This window comes from Rhinopithecus bieti, unplaced genomic scaffold (genome assembly GCF_001698545.2).
Source record: "Rhinopithecus bieti isolate Rb0 unplaced genomic scaffold, ASM169854v2 scaffold_36517, whole genome shotgun sequence".
Lineage (NCBI taxonomy): Eukaryota > Metazoa > Chordata > Mammalia > Primates > Cercopithecidae > Rhinopithecus > Rhinopithecus bieti.
In genome coordinates, this window is record NW_016816437.1 from 430,907 (window position 1) to 445,169 (window position 14,263).

Here is a 14,263-nt window from a genome sequence, read left to right on the forward strand (position 1 = left end):
ATTGTGTATTCTGAGACTTTGCTGAAATTGCCTATCAGTTAAAAAAGTTTTTGGTCTGAGACAATGGAGTTTTCTAAATATAGGATCATGACAACTGCAAAGAGAGACAATTTGACTTCTTATCTTTCTATTTGAATACTCTTTATTTATTTCTCTTGCCTAATTACCCTGGTCAGAACTTCTAATAGTATGCTGAATAGGAGTGATGAGAGAGGTCATACTTGTCTTGTGCTGGTTGTCAAAGGAAATGCTTCCAGCTTTTGCCCATTCAGTCTGTGAGTTTGTTATAAATAGCTCTTATTATTTTTAGATATGTTATATCAATACTTAGTTTATTGAGAGTTTTTAACATTAAGTGAGGTTGAATTTTATCAAAGGTCTTTTCTGCATCTATTGAGATAATCATCTGGTTTTTGTCATTGGTTCTGCTTATGGAATGAATTGCATTTTTTTTTTGCATATGTTAAACAAGCCTTGCATCCCAGGGTTGAAGATGACTTGAATATGATGGATAAGCTTTTTGATGTGCTGCTTGATTCGGTTTGGGAATATTTTATTGCGGATTTTTTTTTGTCAATGTTCATCAGGGATATTGGCCTAAAGTTTGTGTGTGTGTGTGTGTGTGTGTGTGTCTGCCCACTTTGGTATCAGGATGATGCTGGCCTCGTAAAATGAGTTAGGGAGGACTCCCTCCTTTTCAATTTTTTGGAATAATTTCTGAAGAAATTGTACCATCTCCTTTTTGTACCTCTGGTAGAATTCAGCTATGAATACATCTGGTCCGGGGCTTTATTGGTTGGTATGCTATTTATCTCTGCCTCAATTTTAGAATTTGTTATTGATCTATTCAGGAATTCAGCTTCTTCCTGGTTTAGTCTTGGGAGGGTGTATGTATCTAGGAATTTATCAATTTCTTGTAGATTTTCTAGTTTATTTGGGTAGAGGTGTTTACAGCATTATCTGATGATAGTTTGTATTTCTTTGGGGTCAGTGGTGATATCCCCTTTAACATTTTTTATTGGGTGTCTATTTGATCTTCTCCTTTTTCTTCTTTCTTAATCTAGCTAGTGGTCTATAAATTTTGTTAATCCTAAAAAAAAAAAGCTCCTGAATTCATTGATTTTTTGAGAGGTTTTTCATGTTTCTGTCTCCATCAGTTCTGGTCTGATCTTAGTTATTTCTTGTCTTATGCTTTTGGAATTGTTTGCTCTTACTTCTCTAGGTCTTTTAATTGTGATGTTAGGGGGTTGATTTGAGATCTTTCTAGCTTTCTGATGTGGGAATTAGTGCTATAAATTTCCCTCTTATCCCTCTTATCACTGCTTTAGCTCTATCTCAGAGATTTTGGTACATTGTCTTTTTGTTTTTATTTGTTTCAAAGAACTTCTTGATTTCTGCCTTAATTTTATCATTTACCCAGAAGTAATTCAGGAGCAGCTTGTTCAATTTCCATGTAGTTGTGTGGTTTTGAGTTAATTTCTTAATCCTGAGTTCTAATTTGATTGTTCTGTGGTCTGTGAGACTGTTTGTTATGATTTCAGTTCTTTGCATTTGCTGAGGAGTGTTTTATTTCCAGTTATGTGGTTGACTTTAGAATAAGTGCCATGTGACACAGAGAAGAATATGTTTTCTGTTGTTTTGAGGTGGAGAGTTCTGTAGCTATCTATAGGTCCATGTGATCCAGAGCTGAGTTCGAGTCCTGAATATCCTTGTTAATTTTCTCTCTCATTGATCTGTCTAATATTGACAGTAGGGTGTTAAAGTCTCCCACTATTATTTTGTGAGAGTCTAAGTCTCTTATAGGTCTCTAAGAACTTGTTTTATGAATCTGTATGCTACAGTGTTGGGTGCATATATATTTAAGATAGTTAACTCTTCTTATTAAAATGATCCCTTTACCATTATGTTATACTCTTCTTTGTCTTTTTTGATCTTTGTTGGTTTAAAGTCCATTTTGTCAGAGACTAGGATTGCAAAGCCTGCTTTTTTCTGCTTTCAATTTGCTTGGTAAAACTTCCTCCATCCCTTTATTTTGAGCCTATGTGTGTCTTTGCATGTGAGATGGGTCTCTTGAAAACAGCACACTGGTGGGTCTTGACTCTATCTAATTTGCCAGTGTGTGTCTTTTATTTGGGGCATTTAGCCCATTTAGATTTAAGGTTAATATTGTTATTTGGGAATTTGATCCTGTCATCATGATGCTAGTTGGTTATTTTGCACACTAGTTGATGCTGTTTCTTCATAGTGTCTTTATATTTTGGTGTGTTTTGCAGTGACTGGTACTGGTCTTTCCTTCCCATATTTAGTGCTTTCTTCAGGAATTATTGCAAGGTAGGCCTGTTGGTTATGAATTCCCGCAGCATTCACTTGTCTCAAAAGGATTTTATTTCTCCTTCACTTATGACTCAGTTTGACTGGATATGAAATTCTGGGTTGAAAAGTCTTTTCTTTAAGAATGTTGAACATTGGCTTCCACTCTCTTCTGGCTTGTAGGGTTTCTTCTGAAAGATCTACTGTTAGTCTGATGGGCTTCCTTTTGTAGGTGATGCAATCTTTTTCTCTGGCTGCCTCTAACATTTTTTTCCTCCATTTTGACCTTGGAGAATCTGATGATTATGAGTCTCAGGCTTGATCTTCTCATGGAATATCTTAGCGGGGTTCTCTAAATTTCCTGAATTTTAGTGTTATTCTCTCCTGCTAGGTTTGGGAAGTTCTCCTGGATAATATTCTGAAGTGCATTTTCTAACTTGTTTCCATTCTCCCTGTCTCTTTCAGGTACTCCAATCAGTCATAGGTTTGGTCTTTTTATGTAGTCCCATATTTCTCAGAGGTTTTGTTCATTCCTTTCCATTCTTTTTTCTCTAATCTTGTCTGCCTGCCTTATTTCAGCAAGATAGTCTTCCATCTCTTATATTCTTTCTTCCACTTGATTGATTCAGATATTGATACTTGTGTATGCTTCATGAAGTTTTATGCTGTGTTTTTCAGCTCCCTGAGGTCATTTATGTTTCTCTCTAAACTGGTTATTCTAGTTAGCAGGTCCTCTAACCTTTTATCAAGGTTCTTAGCTTCTTTGCATTGGGTTAGAACATGCTCCTTTACTTCAGTAAAGTTTGTTATTACCTACCTCCTAAAACCTACTTCTGTGAATTTATCCATTTCATCCTCTATCCAGTTCTGTGCTCTTGTTGGAGAGGTGTTACAATCATTTGGAGAATAAGAAGCATTCTGGCCTTTTGGATTTTCAGTGTTATTTTTTTCATTAATTCTGTCTCATCTTCATGGGTTTGTCTAGTTTTGATTTTTGAGGCTGCTGACCCTTGGATGAGGTCTTTGTGGGGACATTTTGTTGTTGTTTTTGTTGCTTCCTGTTTGTTTATTTTTCTTCGAATAGTCAGGTCCCTCTTCTGCAGAACTGCTTCAGTTTGCTGGAGGTTTCCTTCATGTCCTATTCAACTGGTTTCCTCCTGCACGTGGAGATGTCAAGAACAGCAAAGATAGGTGCCTGCTCCTTCCTCTGGGATCTCTTACTTCAAGGGACATAAACCTGATGCCAGTAAGAAAGCTTCTGTATAGGATGTCTGACAAACCCTGCTGGAGGGTCTCACCTAGATGGGTGACATGGGAAGAAGGACCCATTTAATGAAACACTTTAGCTGTACTTCAGTGGAGGGGTATGCAACACTAAGGGGAACCCACTTGCCTTGGCTGCCTAGATTCCTCAGAGCTAGCAAGAGGAAAGACTAAGTCTGCTGGTTCACAGAGACTACAACTACACTTCCCCATAGGGGCTCAGGCCCAGGAAGATCAGAGTTCTGCCCCTGAGTCCCTGGCTGGAGTTGGAATTCCTGCAAGGAGGCCTTGCAGCGGCACTGTTGGCTTCTGCCCTTCCCACAAGGAACTCAGCTGGCTTAGACAGCAGGCAGCTACTGCAGTGGTGATGGCCATCCCTTCTGGGAACTCTGCCCACTTAGGCCAATTCTAGCTGAGTGAGAATCTGCACAGCTCCATGGTGGAAACCCAAAGCACCAGTGGCATAGGCTCATGAGTGTCTTCTTCTGATTCATGGGTTGCACAGTTCCTTGGGAAAAGCATAGTTTCCCAGGCTGGGTAGCACACTCACTTACCGCCTCCTGTGGCTGCAGGCTGGGGCTCCCCTGCCCCGTGTGGCTCTCAGGTGGGCTGCTGCACTACACTGATCTTCTTTCCTCTCCCTGGGTTACACTAGCCACCTAGTCAGTCCTAATGACAGAACCTGGATACCTCCGTTGTTGGTGTAGGATTGGCACACTATTTTGGATCTTTACCATGGGATCCTCAGAGCACCACAGCTTCTAGTCAGCCATCTTGTCCCTGCCTTGGGGTGGAGTTTTCATGAATGATTTAGCACCACCACCCCAGCAAAATGAGTGAGTTCTCATGAGATCTGGTTGTTTAAAAGTGTGTGGCACCTCCCCCATCTCTTTCTTTCTTCTGCTCTGCCCATGTAAGACATGCCTGTTTCTTCTTCATCTTCTGCCATGATTATAAGTTTCCTGAGGCCTCTCCAGAAGAAGCTGCTATGCTTTCTGTGCAGTCTGTAGACTTGTGAGTCTCAGTTATTTCTTTATAACAATGAGAGAATGGGCTGATACACTTGGGGAGTCCATTTTGTCTGATGGCCAGGGGCATATTTTAACAACTTAAAAATTCTGATTATCCACAGAGTAAAAGTAGGAACCATCTCCATTGTTACATTTGATAATAAAGTAAAAGTAATTGATATGCATTAGGCACTCAAGCCCTAAATTTGATACAAAAATATTTGGTAACTGGTTTGATTGGAAGACTTGTGTGGAAAAAAAAGACATAAATATGGGTAATAGACAAGTAGAAATCTGCTAATTAAGTGAAAGAAACAAAAATATTTTATCACGAAATATATCATTTTCTTGACATAGTTTAAGATAGTTATTCATATTGGCTGGAAATATAATAATCTGTATTTTGTGGGGTAGATTTGCATCTGTAGTGAAAATCTGATTGATGTAGCCAGGTATTCCTTTGTCTGAATTTAGGAATATTAACTGAGAGTCTCACACTTCTAAAGGTCTGAAAAACCATTGACCATCTATTGTCTCTGAGGGCTGCCATCAGAGAGGTTTCATTGACATTAAAAGACTAACTTTTCCAGCCAGGTCACATCTTTCTCCCCTTCCCATAATCTGTTTTGTCATGAGGTAAACGCTCATCTTTCTGTAACCTCAAGATTGTATAAATTTCTGCATCCCCTTTGAGGGGTTGTGGGGGTTGTGGTAATCATTCTGTGATCCCTCCCCACCTTGTCTTCATATGTCTTCTCTTTTATTAATCTGCCTTTTGTCAGTTGATTTTTCAGTGAATCATTAGATAGTTAAGGGGAGGTTTTCCTGTAGTCTCTACAATATATAGAGTATAAGACAGGTCTTATCTTGTTCAAAGAGCTTTGGGACCCAAATTCTCTCCTGTCTCAGTATAGGTAGATAAACAGAGGTGGATGCTTGTTATTCACAAAACTTTTAACTGTTTTAATGGTGTAATTATATATTTAGTCCCAATGTAAACACACTGCACAACACAACACTACACTACACTGCTACACTACACTACGATGTCATGCCATACAATATCATACAATAGAGATCAAAGGCAGATGTGTCTTCCAGACTTAAAACAATTAGAGCTATATGCATTAAACATCAAAAGTTCAATTGGTACCTTTCAATGGGTGTTTTATTATAAGACTTTGATACTGGATGCCTGCCAGGATGTCTGGCATTTCACAGCTGGGCAAAATTACTTAAAAAGACCAATTACTAAAGGGCTTAAATTGTCATGCTGATGTAATGATATGTGATTGACTAACACTCAGGAGACGTTCTTTAGGCCTTGCAAGTAAAACTCTTTATTAAAGGTCATAGGCCTCCAGAATTTCAGATCCTGTTTAGGCTTGGATTGAGTAAGGATTTATGTAAAACTAGCAATAAGATTTAGATTGCTAATTATTTAAAATTTAAACAATACAATCATGACAAATTAATATTTGACAAAAACATTTTATGCATTGCTAGGATTATGATTTGTTGGGTTTTTTGGTATGGTAAATTCAAAAGTTTTCTCTCTAATGTAAATAATGTGCTGACTTAAAAAATAGCAATTCTGTTATTCTATCGTAATTGTGATAATTGCTTTTCTATTTTACTATGGACTTACTGTGTATCTAGACTACTGCAACTGTCACCCCAAAAGGCAGAAACAGTTGGAAAATTGTACCATGATCATTCTGTGATGACACAGGAAGGAGATTGTAAGGGCAAATACAAATAAAAAATAAAGGCTTAATCTTTCTTCTTCAAAGTCAGAGAAGATACTTTCACCCATCCCTGTTCTTAGAGCATTTCCTGTAAACATTTGTAGTTTTAAGCTTTTTCCTTGTCTGTTTGAAGTATATGTAAATTTTTTTCAACAGCTAAATAAACCTATTGCAGCTTTAAGATGCTTGACTGTTTTTCTCAAAGGCCCAGGAACCATCTCTTTGATATAGAAACATCAAGTAAGACAGTGTCCTTATCTCCAAGTTTCCGTTGGAGGGTAAGAGCATAACTTCAGCTGGCAACTCACTCCACATTGCAAAACTACTAACTTGTCATAAAATATACGAGAAGTTTATTTTCCTCTGGATAAAGCCAAAGAACTAACATAGATGGGCACTCCAACAACTAAATGAGTTTTGAAAAAAACTATGTGTGACAAATGGTGCTGTCAAGTTATCTTACTGAAGAATAGTTATTGTTTATCTTAAGAATATGTAAATCATGGTGGATTAGCCAGAGTTCCTCACAGAAATAGAATCAATATATGAAAAGACTTGTTATAAGGAATTGGCTCATGTGATACGTGAGGTAACAAGTCCCAAGATATGTATCGGGCAAGTTGAAGACCCAGGAGAGATGCTGTTGTAGCTATAGCCTAAGACTGAAGGCTGGAAAACCAAGAGAATTGATGATCTAGTTCCAGTCTGAATGCTGGCAGGCTCAAGCTCCAGGAAGAGCTGATATTTTAGTTCCAGTCAGAATGTGGGAGAAACAAACAAAAATTATGCACCAGGTTAAAGGCAGTGAAGCAGGAGGAATTTCCTCTTACTTGTGTGAGGGTCAACCTTTTCATTATATTCTGGTTTGTTATATTAAAGCCTTACTGGTTCATTATATTAAAGCCTTACTGGTTTGATGGGACCTACATGCATTAGGGAGGGCAAACTGATTTACTAAATCTACTAATTCAAATGTTAATCTCATCCGGAAACTCCCTCACGGACACAGCTAAAATAATGTTTTACCAAATGTCTGGGAACCTTTTGGCTCAGTCAAGTTGATACATTAAGTTACTTATCACAAGTGGGTTGTGTCTGTTTGGTTATGTAAAGATGAGATTTTTATTTCTGTCTTTGCCTTCTCTTAGTGGATTGCCTATGATGTACATCACATTATAGTTTAATGGCTAATTAGTATTAAAATTATGTTCTTTCTTTTTTACCTTTATGGAGAGTTTCTGGGTTAGAAGATTTCAGTTTAAATATATTTTCCTAACGGTATACATATGAGATTGTTTCTGACCTTAATTTACCCTTCTGGTCTATAACAGTGCCTTGGCTTAATTGCTATAGTTTTCGTTACAATTTATTATACCTGCTAGAGCAAGTAAGTGCTCTTGAGTTGTCCTCCAAAGAGTTCCCTGGCTTTTTATTTAATTTTGCATATATTTACATATATTTAATATATATGGAATTTTAATTTACATATATTTAATATATGGAATTTTAATTTATGTATATTTATTTATGGTTTTCAGTTTTCACCATTCACAAAAATATAAACAAGAATACCTATAGATAATTTTATTGAGATAACATCTCTTTAAATAAATTTGGAGAAAATTGACCTCTTTTACATAATGCTTCCACTGATCCACGAACAACTCATAAACTTTCTACGTTATTATTTTAAATGTATTTTGACATTATCTTTACTTCATTAAAATAGGTTTTTTTTTTAACATACTTTGTTATCTTTTATATACTATTGCAGTCTTACACCATATAATAATGTTTTGGTCAACAAACCAGGTGTAGAGTCATGATCTCATAACTTCATAATGGAACTAGGGGGCGGAGCAAGATGGCTGAATAGGAACAGCTCCAGTCTCCAACTCCCAGCGCGAGCGACACAGAAGACCGGTGATTTCTGCATTTTCAACTGAGGTACTGGGGTCATCTCACTAGGGAGTGCCGGACAATCGGTGCTGGTCAGCTGCTGCAGCCTGACCAGTGAGAGCTGAAGCAGGGTGAGGCATCACCTCACCTGGGAAGCACAAGGGGGAAGGGAATCCCTTTTCCTAGCCAGGGGAACTGAGACACACAACACCTGGAAAATCGGGTAACTCCCACCCCAATACTGCGCTTTAAGCAAACGGGCACACCAGGAGAATATATCCCACACCTGGCCGGGAGGGTCCCACGCCCACGGAGCCTCCCTCATTGCTAACATAGCAGTCTGCGGCGATCTAATTCCAAGGCAGCAGCGAGGCTGGGGGAGGGGTGCCCGCCATTGCTGAGGCTTAAGTAGGTAAACAAAGCNAAAAAAAACAAAACAAAAAAAACACTCAGAAGGCCACACATCCTATAAGCAGAAAGGCCTAGGTTAGAATCTACCCCCAAATCCCAGGCTGTTTGCACTACGGGTGAGATGAAATGAAAGAGAATTACCTTCACACTTTAGGGAAATTTATTTTCTTTTCATCACTTCAGAAAGGTATATTTTATTACTAATGCCCCATTTGATGCCTTGAGTAAGCAGAAAAGCAAGATAAGAAATAAAGGGTCATACACAGTGGCTCACACCTTTAATCCCAGCAGTTTGGGAGGTTGAGGCAGAGGATTGCTTGAGGTTAGGAGTTCGAGACCAGCCTGGGCAGCATTGTGAGGCTCTATCTCTACAACAACAAAAACCGTTAAATATTAGCAATGAGCAGTTGCTGGGAGTAGCCTGTAGTTCCAGTTACTTGGAAGGCTGAGGCAGGAGGATCACTTGAGTCCAGGAGTTTGAGGCTGCAGTAAGCCATGATCACGCCACTGTACTCCAACCTAGGTGACAGAGTGAGACCCTGCCCCTGAAAAAAAAAAAAAGGAAAGAAAGAAGAAGAAAGAAAAAAACTTAAAGAAAAAAGAGAGAACTAAAGACAGGATGGGGAGTCAAACAAAAAGTGAAGAGAGCATGAATCGATCCTGTTTCCCTTTTCCCACACCTTTCCCCCGTGTGCAGTGCTGCACGATGGCACTCCATGCTCATGGTCTCTCTGCTCATGTTGTCTTTTTTCTCTTCCTAGAATATTCTTTCTATGCATTTTCATCCTGTTAATGGAGGAAAATCCTGATTAAAACTCTGATTTTAGTCAAATCGTTACTTAGACTATACCTGATTGTTTTAGTTCATAGCGACACTATTATTTTCTGAACCAAAGTTCTCGTACACACTGTTCAATCCTGCCATTCAAACCACCTTAAACTTATACACAAACATAGTATGTCTCAACTCGATCTGAATAACTCAGAAAATAGACACCTTGGTTTTTCATGTTTTTAATTATTTCCCATTTTGTAGCATAGTCCTGGGGAAAGCGATTTGAAATATCTATATCTATATCTATCTATCTACTCTCTATCTATCTATCTAGTTGCAGGCTTGTTCAACCAAAGTTTGTCTCCAAAGGCACTTGCTATGATTGGTTTCAGCAAACAAACTATTCCCTTGCACTAGTTACTTTTTTCTCATTATGTTGAGGTAATTTTCATTATAGTACTTATAAAAGTCAAATATTATAGCATTTATTTTGTACTTTATTGTCTGTTCCCCATACACCAATAGAATAAACATTCAAGACAGTGGAAAACTTGCCATTTTTTACTGTTGTATTTCCAGTGCCTGGAGCTGCCTCTGGCACCATAGTACATGCTCAATAAATATTTACCAGATGTGAATACAAAATACATAACATCTGCCAATTGCAAATAAGCTAATAGAAACTGGTCTAAGGAAATAACTGGCATTTCACATGTGAAAAAATTTGTGAGGCCAATGAAAAGGTAATCAATCTCATCTGGAATGAAGAAAATGTCTGTACTACTAGTACTGTACACCCTGTCCCTACTCTGCTCATAGATGGGGACTATTTCTCACCATATCTGCCTATCTGAAGATGGAGCGTGTTCTAAAAGAGTGATCCTCCCATGTGAGAGTTCTTAAGAGAATCTGACTCAGGAGGCCCAGGAAAGTGTTTTTTTTAACAAGCACCTTAGATGACTCTGGCTCTGACCATTCAAGGATCTCTCTTTGGGAAGCACAATTAACTGATATATTGCTTTTAACTATAACTAAACATATTAATTGGGCAGGGTCAGAGGAGAGGTACTTGTTAAAAACAGAGATTCCTGACTACTGTGGCTTCTTGTCATAGGTGCTCATTAAAAAATTTTTTCCCATGAACTTTTTAAGGATCAATTTTATAATGATTTTTTTTTCTGCCTAGGGAAGCCTAAAGTCTAGTGAGATTATAAGAAAACAGCTTTAGTTAGCAAACCTTCCTGCTTCATCTTCACAAATACAAATACCACTTAAATACTGCAAATAAAATTAACTACCTAGGAATTAACCAAAGAAGTGAAAGATTTGTATAATGAAAACTATAGAACACTGATGAAAGACATGGAAGAGCACACTAAGAAATGGAAAAATATTTATGTTCATGGATTGGAAAAATCAATATTGTTAAAATGTACATACTACCAAAGCAACCTACAGATTCAGTGAAATCCCTGTCAAAATACCAATGGCATTCTTCATAGAATTAGAAAAGAACAATCCTAAAATTTATATGGAATCATAAAAGACCCAGAATAGCAGAAGCTATGCTGAGCAAAAAGAACAAAACTGGAGGAATCACATTAACTGACTTCAAACTATACTAGAGAGCTATAATAACCAAAACAGCACGGTACTGGCATAAAAACAGATACATAGACCAAGGGAACAGAATAGACAACCTAGAAACAAATTCACACACTTACAGTGAACTTACTTTTTACAAAGGTGCCAATAACATAAACTGGGGAAAGCACAGTCTCTTCAACAAATGGTTCTGGGAAAACTGAATATCCTTAGGCAGAAGAACGAAACTAGACCCCTACCTATCACGATATACAAAAATAAAATCAAAATGTACTAAAGACTTATATCTAATATCTCAAACTATGAAACTACTACAAGAAAATATTGGAGAAAATTTCCAGAACATTGGTCGGGGCAAAGATTCTTGAGCAAAACCCCACAAGCACAGGCAACCAAAGCAAAAATGGACAAATGGGATCATATTAAATTAAAAAGCTTCTGCACAACAAAGGATACAATCAAAAAACTGAAGAGACAACCCACAGAATAGGAGAAAATATTTGCAAATTATCCATCTGGCAGGGACTAACAACCAGACTATATAAGAAGCTCAAACAACTCTACAGGGAAAAAATTCTAATCAATCAAAACATGGACAAAAGATTTGAATGGACATTTCTCAAAAGAAGACATACAAATGACAAACAGATATAAGAAAAAGTGCTGAATATCATTGTCACAGAAATGCAAATCAAAACTACAATGTGATATCATCTCACCCCAGTTAAAATGGTTTATATCCAAAAGACAGTCAATAACAAATGTTGTCGGGGATGTGGAGAAAAGGGAACTCTTGTACACTGTTTGTGGGAATGTAAATTAGTACAAACTACTATGAAGAACAGTTTGGAGGCTCGTCAAAAAAACTAGGAATAGAGCTACTATATGATCCAGCAATTCCAATGCTGGGTATATACCCAAAAGAAAGGAACTCAGTATATCAGAGAGATACCTGTACTTCCATATTTATTGCAGCTCTGTTTACAATAGCCAAAAATTGGAAGCAACCTAAGTGTTGATCAACAGATGAATGGATAAAGAAAATTTGGTACTTATGCACAATAGAGCATTATTCAGCCACAAAAAAATGAGATTCAGTCATTTGCAACAACATAGATAGAACTGGAGGTCATTATTCTAAGTGAAATAAGCCAGGCACAGAAAGACAAACATTGCATGTTCTCACTTATTTGTGGGATTTAAAAATCAAAACAATGGAACTCATGGAGATATAGAGTAGAAAGATGATTACTATAGGCTGGAGAGGGTACTAGGGGGATGTGAGGAGGCGGGGATAGTTAATGGGTACAAAAAATAGGAAGAAGGAGTAAGCCATACTATTTGATTGCACAACAGGATGACTATAGTCAATAACAATTTATTTGTGCATTTTAAAGTAACTAAAAGTAAAATTTGATTGTTCATAATACAAAGGGTAAACACTTGAGGGGATAGATACCCATCTTCCATGATATGATTATCAAACATTGCATGCCTGTATCTAAACATCTCATGTACCCCATAAACATATACACCTACTATGTACCCACAAAATTAAAATATTTTAAAAGAGAGTCATCTTAATGAACTGAATAATTATAAAGTCGTGTGTGTTAAATATATGTTTCAGATTGTTCACCAAAAAAAAAAAAAAAAAAAAAAAGAAGATGGAAAAGCAAAAAGGAAATAGGAGTGACCAAGAAATTACTGCAAGAAGCAGTGAGTACCCCAGGGTTGATGGAATAGATTCACGCCCTGTCGCTGTTCCTGCTACCTCCAGGCACAGGCTTCTCTGAGCCACCGACTTGCAGCTGCCCCGGCCACCCGCACCCCTGGGCAGCACCATGACAGATCAGGCCTTTGTAACACTGACCACAAACTATGCCTATACCAAAGGGCTGCCCTGGTCCGGGGCTCACCTCTAAAACAGCACAGGACCACAGAAGACTGGTCGTGTTCGCCACCCCGCAAGTCTCAAACTCCATGAAAAAAGTTTTAGAGACAGTCTTTAATGAAGTAATCATGGTAAACGTCTTGGACAGCAGCGATTCTGCTCATTTAACCATAATGAAGAGGCCAGAGTTGGGTGCCACGCTGGCAAAGCTGCATGCCTAGTGACTTACACAGTATTCAAAATGTGTATTCATGGATGCAGATACTCTGATCCTAGCAAATATTGATGATCTTTTTGAGCAAGAAGAATTGTCAGCAGCACCCAACCAAGGGTGGCCTAACTGCTTCAATTCCAGAATCTTTGTTTATCAGCCTTCGGTTGAAACATATAATCAACTGTTGCATCTTGCTTCTGAGCAAGGTAGTTTTGACAGTGGAGGCCAAGGCTTACTGAACACATTTTTTAAGCATCTGGGCAACAACAGACATCAGAAAACACCTGCTGTTCATTTATAACCCAAGTGACATCTCTATATACTCCTACCTCCCAGCATTTAAAGTGTTTGGTGCAAGTGCCAAAGTTGTGCATTTCCTAGAATGAGCCAAATCATAGAATTATAGTTATGATCCCAACACAAAAAAATGTCAAAAGTGAGTCCCATGATCCCAATGTGATTCATTCAGCATTTCTCATCCTGTGGTGGAGCATCTTTACCATGAATGTTTTACCTCTGCTTCAACAATTTGACCTTGTCAAAGACACCTGCTCATATGTAAATGTGGAAGATATCTCAGGAGGCATATCATATCTGTCCCTTGGGGAGATTCCAGCTATGGCACAGCTTTTTGTATCCTTGGAAGAACAGAAGGAGTGGTGGGAATAGGGCCAGGATGATTATATGGGACAAGATTCCTTTGACATCAAGAGGACACGTGACACTTACCTCCAGTAGAAACACTGCCATTTCCTGTGGACACGTGTTCCTAATACTTAGTACCTAGAGCTAGGTTGAGAAAAGTCTGTTATGGCTTCAAGAGACTTTCACTAAAACTCATTAGATGAGAGGTTTTCACAGGACAACAGGCGAGAACTGGGCAAAAGTTGTGAAGCGGCAATTCCGTTATATGGACAGTGTACTACTTTTTAATTCTCTTTAGCACATTTTAGAAATTCTCACTTTTGCTGATTGTCAACATACATAGTAAAGGCAACTCATTATTAAACTGTTAAAGTGACTATATCAATTTTTAAAATCTGCAGACCCTGGTTCCAAATCAGTCACTCCCTTCAGAAGAGGACATGGCATCTGTCCCTTGCTCGGTTGCTGGTTGTACGTACCTTTCACTAG

General features: G+C 38.1%; 1 pseudogene; it reads left to right on the plus strand.

Moving 5' to 3' along the window:
- The first annotated feature begins 12,865 nt into the window (after positions 1 to 12,865).
- Positions 12,866 to 13,867, plus strand: LOC108517097 (glycogenin-1 pseudogene; annotated as a pseudogene).
- Positions 13,868 to 14,263: the final 396 nt, after the last annotated feature.